This window comes from Callorhinus ursinus, unplaced genomic scaffold, assembly GCF_003265705.2.
Source record: "Callorhinus ursinus isolate GAN/ISIS: 27379988/994484 unplaced genomic scaffold, GSC_fseal_2.0 scaffold18, whole genome shotgun sequence".
Classification (NCBI taxonomy): Eukaryota; Metazoa; Chordata; class Mammalia; order Carnivora; family Otariidae; genus Callorhinus; species Callorhinus ursinus.
The window spans coordinates 29,840,190-29,868,074 of record NW_027397080.1 but is presented as its reverse complement, the minus strand read 5'-3'; the positions used below and the strand labels follow the sequence as shown (position 1 = coordinate 29,868,074).

The 27,885-nt window shown below is 47.7% G+C and overlaps 1 protein-coding gene across 3 annotated transcripts in view; it reads right to left on the bottom strand.

Annotated features, from left to right (window-relative positions):
- Positions 1–14,159, bottom strand: part of CTNNBIP1 (catenin beta interacting protein 1) — a 50,492-nt gene extending 36,333 nt beyond the window's left edge. Inside the window, exons 1-2 of one of the 3 annotated variants that reach the window (XM_025855700.2) lie at positions 13,939–14,039; positions 6,142–6,195 (exon numbers count right to left, since the gene is read on the bottom strand). The gene's annotated coding sequence lies outside the window, so the exon portion shown is untranslated. Of the gene's footprint in view, positions 1–6,141; positions 6,196–13,938 lie in introns of all 3 variants that reach the window. The other 2 variants (XM_073903376.1, XM_025855699.2) reach the window with 2 other exon arrangements.
- Positions 14,160–27,885: the final 13,726 nt, after the last annotated feature.

Sequence of the window (27,885 nt, the reverse complement as noted above, 5' to 3'; positions counted from 1 at the left end):
GGCCTCCAGAGCCCGCAGGTCCTTACCGCTCAGCTCTGGGGATGACCATCCTTGGGATCTGGCTGGGAGGCTCGAAGCGTGGCCTCCTGGGTGAAAATTCTTCATATAGACCCTTAAGAAAATAAGTTTTAGGGGGCACCTGGGTGGCTCAGTCGGTGGAGCATCTGCCTTCAGCTCAGGTCACGATCCCAGGGTCTTGGGATCAAGCCCTGCATGGGACTCCCTGCTCAGCGGGGAGCCTGTTTCCCCCTCCCCTCCCTCTGTGTGCTTGCTCTCTCTTTCGCTCTCTCTCTCAAATAAATAAAATTTTAAAAAATCTTAAAAAAAAAAAAAGAAGAAGAAGTTTTAGGATTACTGCCTCCTCTCTCCTGTAAGCTTTCAACATATAGGTGTGCGTTAATTTGCATAAAACATAGGTATGTTTGTTTACCTCAAAACCATACGCATACCATTGCTACAAACTGCAAGGATCCATTCTACCCACACGTCCCATTAGCCACACAGTTTGTTTGGATAACTGCTTCTGCTCTATGACACAAGCAGTAGCCTCCCCTCTCCTTGCCCTCCAGCTACCTCTGAACAAAAAAATAATCTGAGGAAGGAGGAAACCTCCCCCTAAGAGGCTGTGAAGACTCAGTTTCTAAATGTTTAACAAGCTGATAATCAAAAACAAAAATGTTTCAAACAAAGACAACTCCAGAATCCATATGCGTTTATTCCATTAGCTTGAGATAGGTGGGGGAAGGGGAGTGACATGGAGATGAGAACTCCCCAATGGGGGCCACAAAGCTCTAGCCTGAGGACAAATGTGGTGGCGCCTGGAGAGGTGAGGGACGGTCAGGGAAAACACAGCACCTAACACAGCAGGAATCCAGCCACGGTCACCTAGAGGGTCACCTAGAGGGTCTGCTCGGGGCCACGACCACCAGAGAAGCTCAGAACAGTGGACCGAAATGGACTGGAGGCTGCTGGGGCCCGAGCGGGGGCTGAGAAAGAAACTGTCCCCATTCCCAATGGGTGTAGGCATAAACACCCAGACCAGGCACACCCAGATAATCCAGTTCAGCAGCCAAATCCCCATCATCCGTTTGTAATGACATCCTTCATTCCCAAAGCCACGAAACCATTAGTCACCAAGCCACGGACGGGGAGCAGAAGCTCCCAGCAAAACTGGCTTGTTACCACTCCCCTGGCAAAAAGGCTCCTGGTTTTACAGGCCAGCTACCCACCCAAGACCATCACGTTTCATAAAATGAGACGCAGGAGTCTTTTACCATATCCACATGACGCAAGTGGAGCCTGACCTCTTGCAAAAACTCTCAGTTGAGAAGAAAAAGCTTCTATCAAGGTTCGCAGAGAGAGAGGTTAATGACACTACATACTAGTTTGAGGGTATTCTCACCGCCTGAGGCTTTTGGTCTCAGAGACCTAAACTTCCTTGCAAATTTACTTGGAGCACGTAATGCAATATAGGAACAAAACAAGAATACCAGCACCAATGCGCACCGGTTCTTACCTGCTTCTAGAAAAGCACGTAAGTCTACCAGAAAGATATGAGGTCATAAAAATTTCCAACTCCAAAAAAAGAATAACCCTCCCAAAAAAGAGGTTCCTTTTTTTTTTTTTTTTAAGATTTTGTTTATTTATTTGATAGAGAGAGAGAGAGCAAGAGCAGGAACGACAAGCAGGGGGAGTGGGAGAGGGAGAAGCAGGCTTCCCGCCGAGCAAGGAGCCTGATGCGGGGCTCGATCCCAGGACCCCGGTGACCTGAGCCAAAGGCAGACGCTCAACAACTGAGCCACCCAGGCGCCCCAAAAAAAGAGGTTCCTAAGAGAAAGGGAAATAGATCACTGTGCACGCTGTAAGAGAAGGGGAAAGAAGCCAGAAATCCAGGACGGTAACCCAGGTGCGCCAGGCAAAGCCAAGAGAACCAGACCAAAATAGATTCCAGATGGAACAAAGTTGGTTTTTTTTTTTCTCCTCATCTTTTTATTGTGACAAATGTCAAAGCCATGGAAAAGCTGAAAGACTGGTACAGGGAACATCCCAATACCTGCCCCTAGAGTCAGCGCTCGCTAACATTTTGCCACATTCGTCTCATGTCTCTCCATGTTGTGGGCATACGGGGGTGTGTACCCTGCTTTTCTTCCTGAGCCATTTGAAAGTAAGCTGTAGACGTCACAATACTTTGCTAAATGTCTCACCGCTGTCTCCTAAGGCCATCCTCCCACATAGAATCAGGACACTATGTGCACCCCCAAGGAATTTCACATTGACCCAGTAGTATTCTGTGATGCACACCCATGTCCCAGGTTCCAAGCCCTGCTGTGTGACCGTCACTGGTTTTCTTTAATTTTTTTTAAGATTTTATTTATTTATTTATTTATTTATTTTTAAAAGATTTTATTTATTTATTTGACAGAGAGAGACACAGCAAGAGAGGGAACACAAGCAAGGGGGAGTGGGAGAGGGAGAAGCAGGCCTCCTGCTGAGCAGGGAGCCTGATGCGGGGCTCAATCCCAACCTGAGCCGAAGGCAGACGCTTAACAACTGAGCCACCCAGGCGCCCCTTAAGATTTTATTTTTAAGTAATCCTGATACCCAGCATGCAGCTTGAATTCATGACCATGAGATCAAGAGTCACACACTCCACTGAGGCCAGGCACTCTGGCCATCACTGGTTTTCAATCCAGGATCCAATGGAGGATCTCAAGTGCATTCAATCCCCATGCTCTTTCACCTCCCTTAGCCTGGAATGGTTCACCAGCTTTTCTTTGTCTATCACGACATGAACATTTTTTAGAGTCCAGGAACGTAGTCTTTAGGACATCCCACAACCTAGATTTGCCTAACTGTTCCCTAGAATTAAGAATAAGACTAACTGTTTGGCAAGAAGCTATCACAGCTGTTGCCAACACCCCACTGGAGGCACCCAATCCTGGTTCATCCCATCTCTGGTGATGCTGGGTTTGATTCATTGGCTGTGGAACAAAGTTTTAAATATCTAAAATAGAGAGTAGCTATATTGCATGAAAATGCAGGAAAACAGTGAGACAAGAAAATAGTATGGGGGCACCTGGGTGGCTTAGCCGTTAAGCGTCCGCCTTTGGCTCAGGTCATGATCTCAGGGTCCTGGAATCGAGCCCCACATCGGGCTCCCTGCTCGGCAGGAGGTCTGCTTCTCCCTCTCCCACTACCCCTGCTTGTGTTCCCTCTCTTGCTATGTCTCTCTCTCTCAAATAAATAAAATCTTAAAAAAAAAAAAAAGAAAATAGTATGAAATGAAACCTGAACATTATAAAAGATTTTAAAATCTGATCACATAAAATCAAAACTCTATGCATGGAAAGAAATATATAATCAAAAGAATAATGACAAATTGTTGAGCTATGTGTAATGTATATCACAGCCATAGGACAAACTTTTTTTTTTTTTTTTTAGATTTTATTTATTTATTTGACAGAGACAGCGCCCACAGCCGGGGAGTGGGAGAGGGAGAAGCAGGCTCCCCACTGAGCAGGGAGCCCGATGAGGGCTCGATCCCAGGACCCCAGGATCATGACCTGAGCCAAAGGTAACTGCTGAACAAGTGAGCCACCCAGGTACCACAAGACAAACTTTCTTAATATATAAAGGACACCTGTTGATCAATAAGAAAAGACTGCCAGCTCAAGAAAAAAACAAGCAAACAGTGTAACACATTGCTCATAAATGGCTCTTGAAGCTATGAAATGAAAAATTCCTTTATTTCTTCATAAGGAAAATGCAAATTAAAATGATAATGATATACCATTTCTAACCTATCAGATTAGCAACAATTAAACAGTTTGACAACTGGGGTGCCTGGGTGGCTCAGTTGGTTAAGCATCTGCCTTCGGCTCAGGTCATGATCCCGGGGTCCTGGGATCGAGTCCCGCGTTGGGCTCCCTGCGAGAGCCTGCTTCTCTCTCTCCCTGCTGCTCCCCCTGCCTGTACTCTCTCTGTCAAATAAATAAATAAAATCTTAAAAAAAAAAAGTTTGACAACTTCTGCCAAGGGTTGGGGGAAATAGGTATTCGTGTACAGTTTTAATGGGCATATACAGTTTTAATGGGCATATAAAATGTTACCATCTCCATGAGAATGAGTTGACAATACTGCAAATCTAAACAGATGCACCCTTTGCTCTAGCAATTCAGCTAGAATTTATCCTATAGATACCCTTAAGTGCACAAAAATGTGTATAAGAATATTCCTTGTTAATAGTAACAAAAGACAGAAAACTTAAAAGTTCACCAATGGGGGACCGGGTTTAAGAAATTAAAATACAACCAATCAGGGCGCCTGGGTGGCTCAGTCGTTAAGCGTCTGCCTTCGGCTCAGGTCATGATCCCAGGGTCCTGGGATGGAGCCCCGCATCGGGCTCCCTGCTCAGTGGGGAGCCTGCTTCTCCCTCTCCTGCCCCCCACCGCTTGTGCTCTCTCTTTGTCAAATAAATAAAAAATCTTTAAAAAAAATAAAATAAAATACAACCAATCAAAGAATGCCATAGAACCATGAAAATGAGTCAGAGTTCTAAATGACCTTAGATGTAACTTGACTTCTCCACGCCTCAGTTTACTCATCTGCAAACTGCAGACAGTAACAGTATTTAGTTCACAGGATTTTTGTGAGTAAATGAGTAATATAAGTAAAGCACTTTTAACAATACCCAGCACACAGGGGGCATCTGATCTCAGGGTCACGAGTTCAAGCCCCACACAGGGCATGGAGTCTATTTAAAAAAAAAAAAGAAAAGAAAAGAAAGCAATACCCAGCACACAAGAAGTGCTCAAGAGGTATGAGCTGAATGATGACAACGATGACGGTGTTGGTATAGAATGAGTTCCAGGGCGCCTGGGTGGCTCAGTTGGTTAAGCCACTGCCTTCGGCTCAGGTCATGATCCTGGAGTCCCGGGATCGAGTCCCGCATTGGGCTCCCTGTTCAGCAAGGAGTCTGCTTCTCCCTCTTCCCTCTCGTGCTCTCTGTCTCTCATTCTCTCTTCTCTCTTTCTCAAATAAATGAATAAAATCTTTAATAAAAAAAAAAAAGAATGAGTTCCAGTACTTATTGTGAGGTGAAAAAAACAAGATGCAGAACACTGTGTATGACAGGTGTGAAAACAAACAGTGCATGTCAAGCATGTGTGTGTGATCACGCTTGTGCACGAAGCATGTGCACACATGTAGAATGTCTCTGGTTAAGACACACAGGACACTGGCTGACAGCGGTCTCTTTTGGGGCTGGGAAGCCAGGAAGGAAGACTATATGGCCTTTTGAATTCTATACTATGTCTCGATGACCCAGGCCAAAAGAAATGAATGCTATTTTTTAAAGGAAGGGGGATGGGGTCAGAAGACAAGAATAAGAGAGAGCTCTTCCTCTGGGTGGTCCTGCCGGCCCAGGAAGTGCTTAGTGGGGGGCATTAAAGCTCCTCTCTCTGTGGCTCTCAGGCCTAACAAACCTCTTCTCTCCCTACGAGACAGAACGTGGGCAGCCAACAGCTGCGGCAAACGGGGCACACAGCCTCTCGGGCAGAGCTGCAGCTTCACCCTGGGGGGTGCAGAAGGACTCTGTACTTGTCCTGGCCAACTCCACTCTCCCGTAAGCTCCAGAAGGCTGCTCTGTGCAGGAAAGCAGAGCCAGGGCCCTGGAGAGACGCCCCCACAGCCAACCTGCGGGCTTGTAGGCCCCACCATGTCCTCCTAAAAATCACCGGCACCCCATCTTCCTCCAACTCCAGCGATCGGCCAGAGAAATGCCGTGTGCCTTGAGAAGCCACCAGGCAGTGGCAACAGTGGGGACAGACATGGGTGGGGGGCAGGGGTGAGGGGGAGATGACACAGTTTCTGTCTCAGTCGGGAAGCTGAGCACATGGTCTGAGATCATGGCTTACCCGAGCTGACCTTGGCAGTTGCCCTACCACCTTTTGCTCCCACCTTTGTAAATACGATTGGATCATTCCGGGGCTCAGAACTACCACTTTTACCTGCTTAAAACCCCCAAATCATCTTGGTAGTTTTCACATCTTCATGGCTATAAATCAGCCTTCTTCCACCCACCCCCCCATCCCCACAGAAGAAACAAAATCACAAAGAGAAAATCATCCAAATGTTCTCTACCTGAAGAGAATGGAAGAAACCTGGAAGGTCCGAAACACGTTTCAGTTCATATTCCTGCAGCAGAAGAACATTCTGTGAGAGGCGAGGGTCAGAAGGGGTCTGTGGGAAGCCAGGGCTGCCTGCCTGTGGGGGCCTGTGAGCCTTGGTCTGGGTAGGGGGGCTGCCAAGGCTAACCCATGTCCTTGGAAACCGGGCCTCTGGTTTGCCTGGTGATTTAGCAGGAAGAACAAGGGTGGGGCCCACATCAGGAAAGGTGTTTGAACCCACAGGGATCCTGATTCCCACAGGAAGCCTCGCTTGCAGAACCCAGGACTGCGGGATGATGAGGCGGTAACTTCATCTGTCTTGGAGCTGTTGTTCAGCTCAGGGGCACGGACCACAGGATTCCAGCAGCAGGAAACATGTGGGTGGCATAGGATACTCAGGAGATACTCGGGTCTGAAAAAAACCTTAATTGGAGCTGGTCTCCAAAAGCCTCCCACCCAGCTCTCCACGTGGGAGAGGACATGGAAGTGGGTCACATTCTCCCGGCTGAACCAGCGTCACTGTGGGCTCCAGCCACACTTAAAGAAGTCCAGGGACACTGAGTGACCTGGCCTTCTTGCTGGGCCGGCCATTTCCTCCTGATCTGGCAGCAAATGGTGATGAGCCCCCAGGCAGAAGGGGCAGCTGACTAGCCCCAGGAAGGCAGTGACATGTCAGGGGCCGGGTGAAAGTAACATCACCCAGGAGTATGCTGTGCTGGGTCTTCCTCTCACTCTGAATATGGGCAGATGCCTCTGCCAGCCCTTTGCCCTCTCCACCCCTGCCCTGCTGGACGGACAGAGGAAGAACGCTGTGTGCTTTCCCATGACCTGCTGGGCCTCCCTGACCTCACTCTTTGAAGGGATCCTGAGGCCTGATGCTGGGAAGACTTGGGGAAGAAATAATCCTCCCACCCCACTGTGTATAAATTGACCCCACACAGGTGTCGACAGGCACCAGTTCCCTCGGGAACCCCGTGGGCCTACCGGAGAGCACCAAGCCGCTAGCCCCACAGCCCGCCCACTGCCATATACCTGCTTTCCAGAGTTGGCAGAGGGAGACCTGACAGGCAGGAGAGACAAGGCATAAAGAAAGGCACCAGACTGGTGGCATAAATTCAACAACAACAACAAAAAATTGGGAAGAGCCTATGATCATTCCTTCCTGACTTGAACTCAAGTAACAAAGGGTTGAGGCTTTCAGTGGAAATGAGTTCTTACTGTCCACACCAAGTGCACCTTTTGTTAAGCATGACATAAAAGGGCTCTAATCTATTAACTCTCCCCTTGCTCTTCTGGGAAGCCAAACACAGTCCTCCACCTCAAGGCCCACCTAGGGCAGGTACCCAGGGGAGCCAACGTGTACACCTGGAAATTATATCCTCACTCTTCCCTGAGAGTTCAAAACATTCACCAACACATTCTTTCTTTATTCACATGACTCCATCTAGATAATAAGCCTCTTGGCCCTAGACTATAAGCTTTGCATGGGGAAGAACTATTTTTACTCTGCTCATCACAATATTCCCAGTGCCTACCATGGAGCCCAGATCGTAATAAAAGTTCTGTAAATATTTATTAATTGAATCAGTGAATCATTAGAAGGAAGGGGGGTAGGAAGAAGGACGAATGGAAGACGGCCGTCACTTCTTGGTATCTCTGTGTTCTTGGCTTATCTTATAAAGACATCATAGCCAGGATTAGAAACCAAGCCCTTTATCTCCCTTCTCTGCCTTGCCATCAGTAGTCCTCAATCATGTTAGGAGGCATGCAGACCTGCTTACAGAAACTTGTACACTACAACACAACCAGGAAAAATGGAGAAACAGTCATGATCCTCAATCCTTACGAAACTTCGGAAGGAGGAAAACAATGCTTTGGTCCAGTTGTGTCCACCACGCAAGGACACCTCTCCCTCTGGGGACTGTTGTCTTTCCCTTTTAACAAGGCTTCATGGAGGATCAGGGCATAATGGGTCTTTAATACCCGAGTTATAACAGCAATTGGTGCTCAGCGCCCTTTCATAAAAGAAGTTCAAAAGTACTTTGGCTCAAACATCACAATGCCCCTGGGAGCTCTGAAGGTACAAGTATCATTATCCCCATTTACAGTTGGGGAAAGTAAGGTAAAGGGAGGTTAATTAGCTTGCCCAAGGTCAGATGAGACAGGGAAAGGGTATAGGATTCAAACCCTTTGCAGCAGCCAGTCAGCTAACTCTGGCCACCCGAACAGTGTCACCCACGCTGGGCTTAAGAGATTTTTCTCTTCTCTACTGTTTCTGCCGAGAAGCAGTATCTAACATGGGGCTCTGAGCTCGTGACCAGGAGACATACTGCCTGGGTTTGAATCCTGACTCTGTTCCTGACTAGCTTGATCTCTAACAAATTACTTAACCTTTGCGGGCCTCAGCATCTGAATATGTAAAATGGAACTAATGGTGCGATCTCCAAAACCAGGGTGAGAATTAAATGAGACAATGTATATAAAATGCCATTTTCATTCATTTTCTCAATGAGCACACATCACTCTCATTGAAAAAAAAATTACTTGAAAAAAGGGTTGCGGGGTGCCTGGGTGGCTCAGTCGGTTAAGCGGCTGCCTTTGGCTCAGGTCATGATCCCAGGGTCCTGGGATCGAGCCCCATGTCTGGCTCCCTGCTCAGCAGGGAGCCTGCTTCTCCCTCTCCCTCTGCCTGCCACTCTGCCTACTTGTGCTCTCTATCTCTCTGTCAAATAAATGAATAAAATCTTTAAAAAAAAAAAAAAAGAAAAAAGAAAAAAGGGTTGCACCCACCCTGGGCTTAGTTTTTACAAGGCTGCAGATGACATATGACTAACAGGCATTTTGGATTCTGCCAATGAAATGTCCCAGGAGCCTGAAAGTGACTTGCCAACACCAAGTTTAGATTCCCACTGACTTGTGTTGGCCCCTCAAGGTTAGCAGAGCAAGTGGCATCATGAACACCAAGTGACAAGGGGGATGCCTGAATGAGAAGCCGGCCAACAGCACCCCATCTAACGAGGCCAACTCTGGATTCCTGGCCAACCGAACCCCTGGGTTCTAAATGCCATTTCTCTGAGTGCTCTGCTGAGCTTCCCAACTGCTCTCAGCCCAGACCAAAGACAAGACAGCCAATGCCTTCTAGGTACCACTGTGTTCCTGCTCAAACAGGAGGTGTTCATGGGTGACAGGTGTGGCCAGACTCTCTATAGAGGGCCAGGTGATACTGAACAGGGGCCTGGAAGAGAAGTGGTGGTGGGCTGGAGGGAGACAGCTACCCAGTCAATCTCAACAAAGATGCTGTGACATACATGTGTGTGGACATCCCTGATGCACACATGAAGACCAACAGCAAAACTCCGTTATTTCAGTGTCACTGCCAAGATAAGAAGCTTTAACTCGGGGCGCCTGGGTGGCTCAGTCAGTTTAGGCATCTGCCTTTGGCTCAGGTCACAATCTCGGGGTCCTGGGATCAAGCCCTGTATTGGGCTCCCTGCTCATCGGAGACCCTGCTTCTCCCTCTCCCTCTGCATGCTGCTACCCCTGCTTGTGCTCTCTCTCTAAATAAATAAAATCTTAAAAAAAAAAAAGGTGGGAGAGGTATTTAATTAAAAAAAAAAAAGAAGCTTTAACTCATACAGAGAAGAGCAGAGAACATACGACACGCCACGGTATAAGGCAAGATGCTAAGAACAGGCAATGTTCATTCGTTCAACTCAAGAAACTGATTATCCTCATTCTTGGCGGAGCGGGGGGGAGGTGTGAGGAAGAAGGCTCAAAGGAATCTGCAGGACATAAACACACACACACGCACGCACACCTGGGCCTTTGTTAGCCTAGCTGATGGCTCCTGTATCTCCTGGGCACCTAGGCCAGAGAAAAGAGGAACCTGATGGGAATAAAGTCAACACTGCTGGCCTGCTGGCCTCCAGAAGCTTTCCCAGGACAAGGAGAAGCCGCTCACTGCTCTTCCTAGCATCCTGCTCTTTCTCCTAGCATGGACCCTCAAGGAAAAGTTCCCATGCAGTGAGTTCCCACTGTTCAGAATTGATGAGTAAGATCCAAATTCCTCACCACGGCCACAGATCCAGCCCCCTGTCATCTCCTCGGTTACCACACTCCAGCCCCACCGGACTTAGGGCTCCGGCTGTCCTCTGTGCCCATCAGCCGGGTCCCCGTTCAAAGTCGCCCTCTGAGAGCGAGCTAGAGTTCTGATCCCAACCCCTATCCCAGTCATCTCCGTCTTAGTGCCCGGCTTTATTCTCCCCATATCTCTTTTCACCACCCTGCATTACTTTGTTTACCTATGTACTGTTTGTCTCTCCCACCAGAGTATAATCTACATTAGACCACGGATCCTGGTGACCTTGTTCTTGGCTATACACCCCCAGCACCTACCACGGGGTCTGGCATAAAGTAGGTGTTCAGTACGTCATTCAATTTAACAAATATTTACTGAGTGCCTACAAAGTTTAGACACTGGACTACAACAGTAGACCAAAAAAAAAAAAAAAAAAAAAAAGACAAAATCTCTGCCCTCAAAGAGCTTCTGGTGGCAAATAAGAAACAGATAAATAACAGTGGAATGATAACCACTACTTCAACCAACCACATACTAAGTGTTTGGTGCTGTTCTAAGCATCTGATGGGTATGACCTAATTTAAGCCTCCCAACCACTCCCTGAAGGATTAGTATTTTACAGATGGGGAAACTGAGGCACCGGGAGGTTAAGTTACTTGCTGAAGGTCACGTAGCTTATAATGGCAGAAACCAAGATCCAAACCCAGATAGTCCTGGCACAAAGTCCATGCTCTGATTCAGAGCTACACTTCCGCTTTGCTGAGTGTTGAATAAGGACTCGGTCAGCGGCGCCCACAGCTGTTCTCTGTAGGCAGGGCTGCAGAGAGAGCAGATCCATTGAGGAGGGGCTGCCCTGTTCTGTGAGCTCAGTGAGGTGGAGACGGCTGGCTTTACCACTGTACTGTGCCCTGCATGAGGAGGGATCTGCAGGGAGGTGTGGTCTGATGACAAGACAGGGACGGGGCCAGGATTCCTGGCTTCTAGTTCTAGGTGCTGAGACACCCAGACAAGTCAACTAATATTTGATGAGTTTATTTTCTGTGCAGGACACTGAGCTTGACGTTGGGAGCAATGCAAAGATGAATCCACCAGAGACCCTAGCCTCAGAAAGCCGAGAGTCATGCAGGTACACTTGAAGCTGAAACAGAGGTCGAAATTGGCAGGTGCCACTAAAAAATGTACAAACTGCTATGGGATTTCAGGAGTTACGTAGCCTCTAGGGGCCACAGGTCCCCAGCCAGAAAAGAGGGGGCTGGCCTACACAACCCCCAAGGTCCTCTGCCTCTCACATGTTCTGATAGCACAGTTTGGGAGTAGCACAGAGATCAAGTTTTATTCTGGTTAATAGTTCAAGTGCATGGCCACTGACTGGTCGTCTCATCTACCATGAGAACAGTCCCAATTTCTTTGAGCAACATCTTACAGCATCGGCAGGGCAATAAAAATACTCTCATTCCAATAATGCAGCCAGATATGGGAACGAAGCCCAGTGTGTTCTGCGCTCCTCCACCTTTAACTGGTTTTTTAACCCACAAACCCTCTTCCATCAAGGAGGGGGTGACCCTTCCGTGAGCACATCGTTATAACGGGGGGCCCACTCCCTATTCACCTTGTTCTTGTCTATATCCCTACAGTCTAGCACAGTACCTGGCTCACAATATGGGGTTGAGCAAGGTTAGCTGAACTAAACCTGAGTATGACATAGAAATTATCTGCTAGACGTATAAATCTGAGTCGGTGTTTCCTGAAGTTTTGCTTTTCACTTCACTTTTAGTACCACCAGCCTGGTCCCCCAGGCCACCACCATTTCTTGCCCAGAAGCTGCATTCGTCTATCTCCCAACTGGTATCCCTGCTTCTACCTTTGCGCCTTACAATCCAGTCTCTATACAACAGCCAGAACGGATCCTTGAAAGCTTAGATCTTATCACCTCTGCTTAAAATCCTCTAACAGCTTCTAACTGCACTTGGAATACGATCCAAACTGGTTCTTCATAGCACTTAACGCCACTAAAATTACTTTGTCTGCTTATTTGTTTACTCCCTCCTCTTTAGAGTGTCCGCTTCGGGAGGGCAGGGGCTGGGTCTGTTTTCACCCCTGGAGCCCCAGTGCTCAGTATGGTGCATGTCACATAGTGAGCACTCACCACTTATGGATGAGTCTCCAACTTATAGAGGCAACTTGTATTTACAAAGCCCACTAACTCCACCAGAAAACCATGAATGACACACTGACATTTAACAGCTAGCACCTTTTTTATGATTCAAAGTCCTACTTTAAATCAGAGGAAACTGGTATCTCTGGACATTTTTTAATGGCCCAAAAGATGAGTATCACTTAGGGTCTAGAGCCAGGAACAAGAGCCCAGCAGTCGCAGAAGGGACCTAAGATCCAAGGCACTTGGGAACAAAACCTCAGGACAAACTCTGACTTCCCTCCAGGTCCCATACTGACACACCCTGTGCCTCAGTTTACCCAAAACCAGGAACAAAAACCCAGTAGTTGCAGAAGGGAGCTAAGATCCAAGGCACTTGGGAACAAAACCTCAGGACAAACTCTGACTTGCCTCCAGGTCCCGTACTGACACACCCCGTGCCTCAGTTTACCCAAAACCAGGAACAAAAACCCAGTTGTTGCAGCAGGGAGCTAAGAGCCAAGGCACTTGGGAAGAAAATCTCAGAACAAACTCTGACTTGCCTGCAGGTCCAATACTGACACACCCCGTGCCTCAATTTACCCAGCAGCCGGCCAGGCACACTTCCCTAAGTTCTTTGAGTGACAGGAGACAAAATAATTAACAGCTACAGCCTACTTAGATTCTCAGATAGGAGGTGCTGCAAGCCACACATCTCATTATTCATAAAACTCTTGATTTGCTGCCAAGGCAAGCCTCCTCCGCCTTCCCAGGGGCTAACCTGACAGCAGGTACTGCTCAGACAAGTTCAGCACACAAGAGAGAGGGAGGCATGGGGGGCCTAACAGAGGTTGGGTGTCCAGACCAATCTATGTGCCTCGGTTACCAGGTTCAAGAATGAGGAAGGTGGTTGGGTGGGGGTGATGAAAAGGAGATGACAAGTGCAGTTTGGGGCTCCCAGTGGTTCATTTTGCAGGCTCACGAATGCACACCCGCCATACAGGTGAAACATGTGCCTGCAATGTGCACCATCCAGGAACACTCACCAGGAGAGGTGGAATGGGGAAGCGACAGTTCAATCACACGAGAGAGAGAGGAAGGGCGGCCCAGCGGCCAGACCTTAGCAGCATTTATTTTGGGGAAATATGGAGGGGCTCTATACAGAGGGTCGGGATGCTGAGCGTGGGGAGCAAGTGAGGGGACGGTCAGGAGGGCACGGGACCTGGAGTGCTGACAGACGGTGACAACCGCGCCGACGCGGTGGGGTGAACCACAGAGTGGGTGGCTCGGACACCTGTGGAGGCGACCCCGGGGCGAAGGTGAGGACGGCTGGAGGGTGGTCTGCGGCGGGGTCGCGGGCGGCGAGCGGCGGGAGGCGGCGGCGACCAGGCGGGGCGAGGAGGCCGGGCCCAGACCAGGGCGCCGCGCCGGGGGCCAGCCAGCGGGTCCGAGAGGGGTCAGGGGCGCCCTCCGCGGCCCCTCCCCGGGAGACAAAGGGCCGGCGGCTCCCCCGAGCCCCGGCGCGGCGCTGTGGGCGCGGGGCCGGCCTCGGCGCTTACCTGGGCCGCCCGACCCGGCCGGGCCGGCGGGGGCTGCGGGTCCGCGCACGGCGCGCGGCGGCCTGTTCCGGGGCGCGCTCAGCCCGAGCAGCCGCGGCGGCGGCGGCAGCAGCAGCAGTGGCGGCGGCGACGGCGGCGGCTGTGGTGGCGGCGGCAGCAGCAGTAGCAGCGGGAGCGGCCGCCAGAGCCTCCGCCTCCCGCTCCGTGAGTCACCGCGGCGGGGAGGGAGGGAGGCGCCAGGCCGCCGGGGGAGGGACCGGCGGAGGGGGCGGCACCTGGCTCCGCGCGGGCGGAGGAGGCGCGGCCACCGCAAGGCCCGGGGGTGTGTGTGGGGGGACTTGGGGGGGAAGGAGGGCCGGGCGCCAGGGGAGGGACCTGAGGGTGAGGCGGGGCCGCGGGGCCGTGGGACGCCCATTGGTTAAATCGGCCCATGGGGCGGGGCCTCCTGCCTACGGGGAGGGTACTGGGGGGAGCGCGGGGACGCTCATTGGGCTCCTCGGGAGAAGGTGGGGCCAGGGATCCCGGGGCGGGGCCACGAGATGGGCGGGTGGAAACAGGGCCGTGGGTAGCGGCCGAGCCGCGCTCAGAACCAAGGGGTGGAGCGGGAGCGGGGGCGGGGAGGGTGGGCAGGGGCGGTCTGAGGGCGGAGCTGAGGGCGGATTAAGGATGGAGCTGGTTCTGCGGTGAAGCGAGTCTGCCCGTCCCTAGCTGCTCCAGAGGCACAGAGATCCCGTAAAAATAATGGCCTCTCCCACACACGAGTCTGTGTTTAAAAATGGGAGCGGTCAGACGGGGCGGAATCCTCGGTGAGGCCGGTTTCTCCAAGACCCCTAAAAATCTGAAACGGACGAGGTTGCAAAACATTTCGAGGCGTGGTCTTCCTGCGCGGTGGAACTGGGAACACAGCTACCTTTGAAGCTGCTAGGCCCACTCTTGAATTGGACGCCTGTCTAACCTGGGATCCACGGAGCCCAGAAAGCTCAGGGATGGGCCTCCGTGGGTCCGTTCAACTTAAAACATCATGTATCTTGGTGGGGAGTACATTTTCCTGGGGAGAAAGGGTCCATGATTAAAATGTTTGTCTGCTAGAAGGCTCTGACTGGAGAGAATCCAGGGAGAAACAGCCCTTCTTGGGCAAAATATGAATTGCTTTGAACACCCACTTTCCCTTTTAAAGGGACGCGTGTCTTTAAGAATGGCCTCACTTTCAACATTTTTAACAGTTACATAGTGTTACGCTAACCACACTTTAGAAGCCCTCCTGCCTGGCTTTTCCAGCCTTTCCTTTCACCTCTTTTCAGTCCCATCCTCTTCCGCTCCCCTCACATTTCTTCCCCATCCTTATGCGAGAAGAATAGGAGTTTTTTTTTTTTTTACTTTATTGTGTTTACATTTTGTAATGTCCATATTACTCTTTTTGAGTTCATAACTATTTTAGTTACAACTGAGGAATATTTTATCAAAATTAGGTGGACTTTTGGGTGGCTCAGTTGGTTAAGCGACTGCCTTCGGCTCAGGTCATGATCCCAGGGTCCTGGAATCGAGTCCCGCATCGGGCTCCCCGCTCCGCGGGAAGCCTGCTTCTCCCTCTCCCACTCCCCCTGCTTGTGTTCCCTCTTTCGCTGTCTCTCTCTCTCTCTGTGTCAAATAAATAAAATCTTAAAAAAAATTGAAGTCATGAGATTATGAACTCAAAGGTCAGAAATAGGTCCTAGTCATGTCTGTATCCCCATTAGTATCCAGGCTACTATGCCCACGGCAAGGGCTCAACCAATATTTGCCCACACTGTACCAGCGGATCCTTCAAGTTTCCCATAGCACACCAATGCAAAAAATGTACACATTCAAATTATGATGTAAATATTGATGTTTAAACAAATGAATTAAAACTAAACAAGTTGCTTGGTATTCAAGACATAATGTATAAACGCATTTTTTTTTAAAGATTTTATTTGTTTATTTGAGAGAGCCAGCACAAGCAGGGGGAGCTGCAGAGGGAGAGGGAGAAGCAGGCTCCCGGCTGAGCAAGGAGCCTGACAGGGAGCTGGATCACAGGACCCTGGGATCATGACCTGAACCGAAGGCAGCCGCTTAACCAACTGAGCCACACAGGTGCCCCAGCATATGTCTTTTTAAAAATGTATGCATTTTATTTATTTATTTGTCAGAGAGAGAGATACAGAGAGAAAGAGCACAAGCAGGGAGGAGCAGCAGGCAGAGGGAGAAGCAGGCTCCCCGCTGAGCAAGAAGCCCTACACGGGGTTTGGTCACAGGACCCTGGGATCGTGACCTGAACTGAAGGCAGACGCTTAACCCACTGAGCCACCCAAGTGTCCCAAAAAAGAAAATCTTCAAAAAAAAATAAAATAAAAGACATACGCTTGGGCCGCCTGGGTGGCTCAGTCAGTTGGGCGTCTGCCTTCGGCTCAGGTCATGGTCCCAGGGTCCTGGGATCGAGTTTGGTGTGGGGCTCCCAGCTCAGGGAGGAGCTCCCTCTCCCCCTTGCTCTTGCTTCTCTCTCTCAAATAAATAAATAAATAAATAAATAATCTTTAAAAAAAAAAAGACATATGCTTAAGGATAAAGGTGGAAAAGGAATGCAGAAGATGAAAATGTGTCCGCGTGAAATAATGGATGCTTTTCCTTTTTTCAAATTTTTCATAAATCTATTGTTTTTATAGTTCAAAGTTACAATAAGTTCATCATCACAGTCAGTCCCTCAGCTACCCTATCAGCTCCGAGCTGGAAAATTCTTCCTTTCTAGACAAGAGTATTACTTCAGGATTGACTCAGGCTCCACCCATCTGTAGGGTCTTAGAATGAAACACTGACCCAAGGTTTAGGATGTAGGGAACATCTGTTAGTTCTGACAGTCCAGCACTGTCTCTTCCCCTTAGGAAACTGCTCCTCCCTACCCTGTACCCCCTAGAGGTCCCGAGGAGGCTATCAATTACAGTATTCTGCCCTCTCCTCTCCACAAAACAAAAACAAAAACAAAAACAAAAACAGGAGAGACGTGGGACCCAAGCTGGACCAGTCAAGTACTACATTCTCTTGACTGCTGGCTAAGAAGCAGTCCCAAGCTGAACCAATTGGAGTCCTTCCCTAAAACTTTCTTTTTTCTTTCTTTTATTAAAGATTTTATTTATTTGAGAGAGAGAGAGAGAGCACAAGCTGGGGGAGGGGCAGAGGGAGAGAGAGAGAGAGAAACAGACTTCCCGCTGAGCAGAGCTGGTCTCAGAACTTGATCCCCGGACCCTGGGATCATGACCTGAGCCGAAGGCAGAAGCTTAACTGACTGAGCCACCCAGGCACCCATTCCCTAAAACTTTCTGAATTGGAAATGAAGGGAAGCCCTCTTTCCCATTAGATCAAGAACTAGAAGGATATGACCTCGAAAATGTTAGTATCATCTTCCACACACCACATGGAAAATTCTGAAAGAATAAGGCAGTGTTACAAGACAGAAAGGGACCAATATTTGGAAGGAGGAAAAAGGAACAGGTAGAGAAGAAGAGAGACCTCTAACATCCAGTTTCAGCGGACCTTGTACCAGCTCTGTTCACACCATCTCACACTTGATAGGTCCCCAAATAAGCCTCTCCCCCAACACACCCCATCTTGAGTAACCACCACCACACTCCACACAGTTGTTTGCACCAGAAGCTTAAGAGTCTCCTTGACACGCTGTCTCCTTTATCCCTCATATCGAGTCCATATCATTTCTGCCCCCAAACCTCTTCTTGAATCTCCCCACTGCCCACCACCTCCATTTCTCTTAACCCATCATCAGCTCTCATCCTGTCTCCAACAGCAACTTCCAAATGCTCTCTCCTTCAGGCTTTACCCCCAATCCATTGTCTTTTTCTTTTTCTTTTTTTTAAGATTTTATTTATTTATTTATTTGACAGAGTGAGCACAAGCAGGGGGAGTGGCAGGCAGAGGGAGAAGCAGGCTCCCCACTGAGCAGGGAGCCTGACATGGGGCTCGATCCCAGAACCCCAGGATCATGACCTTAGCCGAAGGCAGCCGCTGAACGACTGAGCCACCCAGGCATCCCCCCATTGTCCTTCTTAAAATGTACCAATCTTGTCAGTCCTCTGGTCTTCAATGATTTCTCTTTGTTTTCATGATGAAGTTCAAACTTTTTAGCATGGCTACAAAGCCCTGTGTCCTCTGGCTCCAGCCTGATCTTAAACTGGGCTTTGCTGACTGGGCTCCAGCCCCACGTAGGCCTTCTCTCTGTTCCTTGATCAAAAGGTAATTTGTGCTTCATGACTTCTAGTTGTGCAGTTCCCTTTGCCTCAGTGGTTCTCTGCTTCTCCCTTCATCACATGACTGAATATCTGATCTCCTTTAAGAAGACTTTTTTTTTTTTTTAAGATTTTACTTATTTATTTGGCACACAGAGAGAGTGAGCACAAGCAGGGGGAGCAGCAGAGGGAGAGGGAGAAGCAGGCTCCCCGCTGAGCAGGGAGCCCGACACTGGGCTCGATCCCAGGACCCCGGAATCATGACCTGAGCCGAAGGCAGACGCCTAACTGACTGAGCCACCCAGGCGCCCCAAGGAGACTTTTCTTAACCTATGCTAGCCCCAGTCCAGCATGGCCATACATTCCAGGAGGGCAACGACATCCCTGTAAACCACTCCCACCTAACACAGGATCTGGCACATGCAGATGTCCACCAAATATTGTTGCATGAATAAATAAATTAATAAAACCCATGTAGAGGGCGCCTGGTTGGCTCAGTTGGTTAAGCAACTGCCTTCGGCTCAGGCCATGATCCTGGAGTCCCAGGATGGAGTCCCACATCGGGCTCCCTGCTCAGGAGGGAGTCTGCTTCTCTCTCTGACCCTCTTCCCTCTCGTGCTCTCTATCTCTCATTCTCTCTCTCTCAAATAAATAAATAAAATCTTAAAAAAATAAAAAAAGTAAAACCCATGTAGATACCCTGCCCAGGACTGTCCCTTCCACTGGGCAGCCACTCCTGCTTGCCCAGCTCCACCCCCAACCCCAATGCTATCAACCCCTCCTCGCTCTGGCTCTTCACTCATCACATTTATGATTCTGGATTTTATCCTTTCATCTTTGGGGAGGGCCGCTCTGTGCTCCCAGACATGTATGTATCTTTAAATACTTGTTTTCCGGGGCCAAAAAAAAAAAAAAAATCTCTATCCTCTCTGCCAAAGGGATAACTATAACAGTAAAAAATTTTAGGCCACGTGTGAAACAACAGCAGAGCCACAGGCTTACGGGGAAGGAGAGCTATTCTGAAGTAGGCTTGCCAAAAGCGTTCCTCAAATTTTACCCCATAAGATGGCCTTCCTGCCTAGGAGTTTAGCGAGTACAAAGCGAGGATGGGAAAGAAAGGAAGAGACTTTGTACCAAAGAAGGACGAGGTTTGGTAGGAAAGAAAAATGAGAACCCATTCTTTTTTTGTTTTGAGAACCACATTTTAAATATTAATTAATAATTTCCAGGAAGATAGAAAGAAAATAATTTGTCTTTTGCTCTGGTCCCGATGTTTGTCTTCCTGTTTACATTTGGTGCAGCTCTAACTTTTCGGAGGACAGAGTGATAAGGGGGCTAAGGGCACAGCAGGCAAGGAGCGCCACGGTCATGCGCCATTCTCCTGTGTTTCGCTTTGCAGATGACTTGCCATCTAATTTTACTTTGGGAGATAATAAGGAATTATTAAACACAACGATGAAAGCATTTTGTAGATCAGTGAATATACATATTTTGTGTCACGAGTGGGCTATGTGCAGCTGTGAACATCTGGCTCTCCGCCAACCTGTCCCCAGAGCATTGGTTTCTGCATGGGTAGATCCTCCTAAATCACAGAACCCTGTTCATATTGCACTTGGGAACAACAGAAAGAGACGATTATTCATTCCTTTGGCTGAGGGTAGACCAACATGTCTTGTAAATGTATTTTGTCTGTGCAGAAACATTTTATTTTATTTTTTAAAGATTTTATTTATTTATTAGAGAGAGAGAGAGAGATCACAAACAGGGGAGAAGGGTAGAGGGAGAGGCAGACTCTCCGCTGAGTAGGGAGCCCGATGCGGGGCTCAATCCCAGGACCCTGGGATCATGACCTGAGCCGAAGGCCGACGCTTAACTGACTGAGCCACCCAGGCGCCCCTGTGCAGAAACACTTTAATCACCTAGTAAAGACAAACCAACACAGGACTCCAATTTGGATCCAAATACTCAGCTTATCACCCTTTAAGCATACTAGTTTGTTTGTCACCTTTTTCCCCCTGTTGGTTATCGTTCAAAATTACTATCCCAGGGCCTCCTGGGTGGCTCAATCAGTTAAGCACCTGCCTTCAGCTCAGGTCATGATCTCAGGGGCCTGGGATCGAGCCCCGAAGTGGACTCTCTGCTCAGTGGGGAGTCGCTTCTCCCTCTCCTCTCCTTCTCCCCCTGGCTTGTGCAAGCTAGCTCTCTCACTCTCTCAAAATGAGTAATAAAAAAAATTGTACCATTCCTAAAAGCAAATAGCCTTTACTCTCTGGGAATAAACAGTAAAAACAGCTCTTTTCCCCAGCGCATACCAGCACGCTTCCTATCAGTAGATGTTGCAATGCTACCAACGTATTCAGGGTGAGACTGAAGACCATTCCTGACAGGCAGTTCCGCACCCTGTTGGGGTACAGATTGCCCAGTAGTTTACTGCTGTAAACCAACAGAGGGGCCTGTTCTGATTAAATATGTGTAGCTTTGCTCCCACTCTGCACTGTTGTAAGAGCAGAAATTTTCAAACCTGAGACTATAAACCCTCCTGTTTCACATTCATATGGTTGTCAGGGAGTTCCTGAAATCCTTTGCTATTTGTGACACTGAAGCCCGGCTTTGGGGTAATGTGACAGACACTTAGATTTTGCATTTTGGTCCAGCAGCGATTGCTCAAATCTAAACGAACTTTGTGGTTTTCTTTCCTCCACGTCCCCCTCCCCTCATTTTCTTCATTACTGTTCTTCTGGGAAATGTCTTCCCATCAGCAGGTATTTGCCCCCAGCTGGTGCATCAGATGGGGCTCTTTTTTAAGCCTCAGATGAAAGCTTATGCAAAGGGGACAGGCATGGTGCAAATGTCCTGGGATCCAAGATTTACTCACTCTTCCCCCACATGCTGCATAACAGATAGTAATGATTATTAATTATTTAAGCAAAGAACATGAGAGCCAACACAGGCAGGAAAAAAAAAAGGAAGCTGCACTCTAGGATCCTCTGTTGAAACCATTTTAATTAGCACAAGCTATGGAGCCAAGGGAAATAGACCAACATACCTAATAGCTGAAGAATTTAAAAAAATTCTTTACCACTTTTTTTCCCGTAAAAGACAATTTAGCTTACATTTGTGTATGTTGCTGACAAACTGGAACAGGACAGTGAAATGGCTTCCACAGCTCCCTTCACTGATGGAAGGGGGGGTGGGTGTCGCAGGGGGGTGACTGAAGGAGGTTCGGTCAGATCTTTGCAGGTGCCAGTGAATCCTAAGGCCGTGAGTTCCAAGGCTCCCCTGAAGACATGTCTTTCGTGTTCATACGCGGTAAGGACATTGAAACCTGAACGTTGAAGCTCCCTCCACCCTGATTTTCTTTCCTTTGTTCTTTGGACTGAAACCTTCATGAGATTTTCACTTCAAATTTCAAAGCTCGTGTCATTCCTGGTATGTTTTACTTTTTCTCTGTAAATATCATGATACTGAGAACAGTTTTTCTCTCTCAGGTAAGCTGTGACACGATTTATTATTTTTTTTAAGATTTTTTATTTATTTATTTGAGAGAGAGAGAGAGAATGAGAGATAGAGAGCACGAGAGGGAGGAGGGTCAGAGGGAGAAGCAGACTCCCTGCTGAGCAGGGAGCCCGATGCGGGACTCGATCCCGGGACTCCAGGATCATGACCTGAGCCGAAGGCAGTCGCTTAACCAACTGAGCCACCAGGCGCCCGAGCTGTGACACGATTTAAAAAGCTAAGAACCCAAAAGCTGTGAATACAAAAGGGCATAGGTCTGATTTTATTTTCAAATTCTTGGACTATCTTCACCTTGTTGAAACTAGTCCAACCTTCGCACATTGTCAGTCCCTCAGTTAATGACCTTTCCTCTTTAATCAGTTTTCATTTCTCATTCAGTCCCATTTAGAAATCAACTCTCATTGTTATTATAACCAACCTGGCTCTGTGACTAACAAGAGACTGTTTCCTTTGCAGGTGTTTGTTTTGTTTTGTTTTGTTTTGTTTTGTTTTGTTTTACCTTGTTCCAGCATTCACCCTCTCTTACATTAAGTCCTTACGGGATATTTTAGTTGAACTGATTCAGATCTTCATCAACATCACATGTGGCCTATTCCCTGACTTCTGTTCAAGCACAGTCTCTGTTCTCATTCATTCATTCAAGAACTATTAGCTGCCTCCCAGGTGCATGTCATCACTCTCAGCAGGGGATAAAGCAGCACATCAGACAAACATTGTCCTTGCCCTCGTGATGGGTAAGATGAATTACACAATTGAATAATTCACCGCAGCTATAGTTAAGTGCTAAAAGCTGAAATACACCAGCCTGTGTGTGAGGCCATATTATGGAGAATTTAACCTTGCATTAGGGTCAAGGAGAATCTCCTTGGCAATGTAACATTTAAGCTTCCACTGAACTAGGCATTAACTAAGCAGAGGGTGGGGAGGAGAGGGTAGCACACACCCGGACCAGTCCATAAAAAGGTCCTGGGGAGAAAGGAAAGCATGGTGAGATCAAACAACTGAGAGAAGGCTGGGTGGCTGGAGTGCAGAGTGTTGGGAAAGAGGCCAGGCACTTTACAGATCATGCTGAACTTTTGGTCTTTATTCCAAAATAAGAACTAGAGAGGTTTAAACAAGGACGTGATATGGTGGGTTTGTATTTAAATAGAGAAATATGGGGCACCTGGGTGGCTCAGTTGGTTAAGCGTCCGACTCTTGATTTCAGCTCAGGTCATGATCTTGGGGTCATGATCTCAGGATAGTGAGATTCAGCGTGGCACTGGGCTCTGTACTGAGCGTAGATACTGCTTGAGATTCTCTCTCTCTCTCTCTCTCTGCCCTCCCCACCACTGACTTGCACGTGCTCTATCAAATAAATAAAGAACCATGGCTTTAATATGGAGAATGGACTAAAATAAAACAACAATGATGTATTAGGGGCTCCTGGGTGGCTCAGTCGGTTAAGCCTCTGTCTTCGGCTCAGGTCATGATCCTGGGATCCTGGGTTCCTGGGGTCGAGCCCCACATCCCAGGCTCCCTGCTCAGCCGGGAGTCTGCTTCTCGCTCTGCCCCTCCCCCTTCCCCTGCTGATGCTCTCTCTCTCTCTCTCTCAAATAAATAAAATCTTTTTTAAAGATTTTATTTATTTATTTCACAGAGAGAGACACAGCGAGAGAGGAAACACAAGCAGGGGGAGTGGGAGAGGGAGAAGCAGGCTTACTGCAGAGCAGGGAGCCCGATGTGGGGCTCGATCCCAGGACCCTGGGATCATGACCCGAGCCGAAGGCAGACGCTTAACAACTGAGCCACCCAGGCACCCCTAAAAATCTTTTTTCAAAAAAATGATGTATCAGTCAATTATTGCTGAGTAAAAAGCCACTTCAAAACTCAGTGGCAGAAACAAACATTTATAATTTTAGCACAGGTGTCTGCGAATTGCTTGGTGTGAGTCTACTTCAGGCTGTGGGTTGACTGATTCTGCTGGTTTGGGCGGAGATCAGCAGGTTTTAGCTTCAGGATGGGATTAAGTCTGTTTCACATGTCTCCTCATTCTCCTTAGACTAGAGGCTACATAGGACATATTCTCTTATGATGAATGACAAAAGAGCAAGAGTGCCAAGCTAAACCATGGATGCACATTGAAGACCTCTCCAGAAGTCATATCCATAAACATTCCATTGGCCACATGCAGTCTCATGGCCAAGCCCAAAACAGTGGGATGGTGAGTAATATTCCAACATAACAAAGTGAAGATGAGCAAGGCATTTTCCATTCTGATGGAAACCAAATAAATCATAGAGGCCATTGCTTTCCTCATCCTAAGCCACCTTGCTTTAGACCCCAAACAACTGCTTTAATTTCCCCAAAGCCTTTAACAGGTAGGGTATAGTATAAAACTGGTGTAATATTGGCCTAGAACTACTTTGATCATTCACAGAATGGTTTAGGGTCCTCAACCCCAATTTTTTCACTGGATCTATGGATGCAATGATGATTTTACAAGTTTTCAGAAACAGATTGACCCCTTTTTGCACGTACTTCTATGGAAACATGAGAGGAGTTTCTTCCTGTCAGGGCTGGCTCCACCTTGCCCAGGAACGCTCCCTCTTCTGCCAGTTACTCCAAAGCTACCAGTTCTACGATGGACTCCAAATGGAGAGGAGAGAAAGTCAGAGTAGGTACCTAATTTATGATGGATGGCTCTGGCATAGTGCTATGTACTCTCATCGATGTTTATTTATTTAAAGATTTTATTTATTTATTTAAGAGAGAGACAGAGAGAGCAAGAGAGAGCAAGAGCGGGGAGGACGGGAAGAAGCGGGTTCCCCACTGAGCAGGGAGCCCGATGTGGGACTTGATCCCAGGACCCCAGGATCACGACCTGAGCCGAAGGCAGACGCTTAACCGACTGAGCCACCCAGGTGCCCCTCTCTGATCAATGTTTAGGTATAATTTTGTTTTTTGCATTTATTTTTTTATTTTTTAAAAGATTTTATTTATTTGAGAGAGCATGAGAGAGAGAGAGAGAGAGAGAGAGCATGAGCGGGGGTGGGGGAGACAAAGGGAGAGGGAGAAGCAGGACCCCCCCCCCCCCGCCCCGCTGAGCAGGGAGCCCGACACAGGATTTGATCCCAGGACCCTGGGATCATGACCCAAGCCAAAGGCAGCCACTTAACTGACTGAGCCACCCAGTCACCCTATTTTTTTGCATTTAAAAAAAATTATTTTTTTGCGGGGAAAAAGAAAATCTGTGGCCCACCCCTCCAAGCCCTGATTTCTTATCTCATATTCTTGGGCTCAGCTTTAGCAGTTAGGCAATTATTCACAGCAACTGTCCTGGGTCTGTAATAAGAAGCTAGGCTTGTTATGGGCATCAACATTTTTGGTGGGGTGTAAGGCTGAGGGGAAAGTTCAAGTTAAGTTGGAAGCAGCCCTGGGGAATAAAAGTGAACTATTCTTAGCTGAATTCAAGTGGAGGCAATTCACTTAAAGAACCCAAAGGCTTTTGCAATATCTTAGGTTGACTTTAATGAGTAGTTGATACTGAAATAGCTCCCGGCTACAGGGGGTAGACCGAACCTATTGAGAACCTCTCCTAGGAGATAAAAAGGTGCTTATATAGCTTGCATCATGAAGTAGTGTCAACTTCTTCCGTGCCCCCAGCACAGGCTCAGCATGGGAGCATTTCTGCTCATCTTACTAATTGGTGGCTAAGTACAGACAGAACAGAAAGGGACACTTATTTCACTAATAAGTAGAAAAGCTTTCTGAGGAAATAGAAGACAGGCTCACAGGAGGCAGGGATTCCTCAAGCAAGCATACAGGTGACACGTGAGACTTTTTAAAACAACTTTGAGCAGGCAATTTCCATTTAATTTCTTTTCAGAGTAAGAGACACATAGGAACAGCCTGCTAAAGGGGCTGCAGAATCTGGAAAAGATAAAGAGGCTAGTTTTAATATGCCTTCCATTTCTGCAGCTAATGACACCCTGCTGAGACAGACTATAATATTAACGCACAAATTCCCATAAACTCAGTAACATTCTTTCAGTAGAATGTCTTGGGTTATTTATTTTAAGATCTCCTTAGCAGAATTTAAATCACTAAAAGGAAATAGAACAGAAAAAGTAATTTATCTCACCTCCAGGAAAGGAAAAAACAAAAATAACAAAAGTAGACTTTTTCCCACATTAGGTACTCCCAGTTAATTTTATGATCTTAATTTCCCATTACTTCAAATATCTAGAATATGAACATGAGCTTCCCTTAGTCAAACCAAACACAATGCCTCCATTTTATTTAGTATTCTTAAAATGCATGTTTTGAGATTTAAAATATTTTATTCTAATGAAAGTGGTATTATTTAGCTTTTATATAGTTCCTTACGCCGCAGTTTCAAAGCAATTTATACATTTAATAGCCACTCTTCACAAAATAGCTACATGAATATTTGAAAACATCTGTCTTGTTTTAGAGAATATTAAATAGAGAGGAGGTTGGAATACTTCTGTAGGGGAGGAAAAATATCTTTCCTCTACCCTTTAATGTTGTTGAGTGGGACCCCTATTACAAAAGACATTAACAAGAGAAAAGATACAAATTTAATTAATATGTTTTTTTAATTTTATTTATTTATTTGAGAGACAGAGAATGAGAGAGAGAGAGCACGAGAGGGAAGACGGTCAGAGGGAGAAGCAGACTCCCCGCCGAGCAGGGAGCCCGATGCGGGGCTCGATTCCAGGACCCTGGGGTCATGACCTGAGCTGAAAGCACATGCTTAACGACTGAGCCACCCAGGCGCCCCCCAGCATAATATTCTTTACAATATATAGATACACAGTGAAGTAATGTTTCTAAGAACCCAGCTAACTATGCTAGAGTAACAGATATCTTTTTTTTTTTATTATTGTTAGGTCTATTTAAAACCTAATTTTATCACTGTAAAATAAACCTCTTGGTAATACAGCTGGATATCTAAACTTCTATTTTTTTAAAATATCTTTTTAAAAATATTTTATTTATTCATTTGAGATACAGAGATAGAGAGAGAGAGAGAGAGAGCATGAGCAGGGAGAGAGGCAGAGGGAGAAGGAGAAGCAGGCTCCCCACTGAGCCAGGAGCCTGATGTGGGGCTCGATCCCAGGACCCCAGGATCATGACCTGAGCCGAAGGCAGATGCTTAACCATCTGAGCCACCCAGGAGCCCCAAACCTCTATTTTTTTTTTAAGATTTTATTTACTTGAAAGAGAGCACAGAGGGAGAGGGAGAAGCAGACCCCCACTCAGCAGGGAGCCCAACGTGGGCTCAATCTCAGGACCCCAGGATCATGACCTGAGCCGAAGGCAGACACTTAACCGACTGAGCCACCCAGGCACCCCTAAACCTGTATTAATTATATAAATAGTAAAGAGTCATTTTTTAAAAAAAGATTTTATTTATTCATTTGACACAGAGAGCACAGGCAGGGGGAGCAGCAGAGGGAGAGGGAGAAGCAGGCTCCCCCCAGAGTAGGGAGCCCAACATGGGGCTTGATCCCAGGACTCTGGGATCATGACCCGAGCTGAAGGCAAACACTTGGCCAACTGAGACACCCAGGCACCCTTAAGCAGTCATTTTTAAAAAGATTTCATTTATTTACTTGAGAAATAGTGAGAGAGCACGAGCAGGGTGGAGGGGCAGAGGGAGAAGGAGAAGCACACCCCTACTGAGCAGGGAGCCAGACCTGGGGGGTCCCAGGACCTGGGGATCATGACCCAAGTTGAAGGCAGACGCTTAACAACTGAGCCACCCAGGCGCCTCCTAAAGAGTCATTAAAAAAAAAAAAAAAAAAAGACACAGGGGCACCTGGGTGGCCCAGTCAGTTGCGCGTCTGACTCTTGGTTTTAGCTTAGGTTGTGATCTCAGGGTCCTGGGATCAAGTCCCTTGTCGGGCTCTGCACTCAGCAAAGAGTGTGCTGGAGATTCTGTCTCTCCCTCTCCTGCTCTCCCTCCCCCGCAAATAAATTTAAAAAACATTTTTTAAAGACTATCCAATGCCCAATTGAGAATATTTAATGGGGCACCTGGATGGCTCAATCAGTTAAGTGTCCGATTTTTGATATCAGCTCAGGTCTCAATCTCAGGTCCTGTGTTGGGCTCCCCGCTGGGTGTTGAGACTAGGGAAGGAAGGAAGGAAGGAAGGAAGGAAGGAAGGAA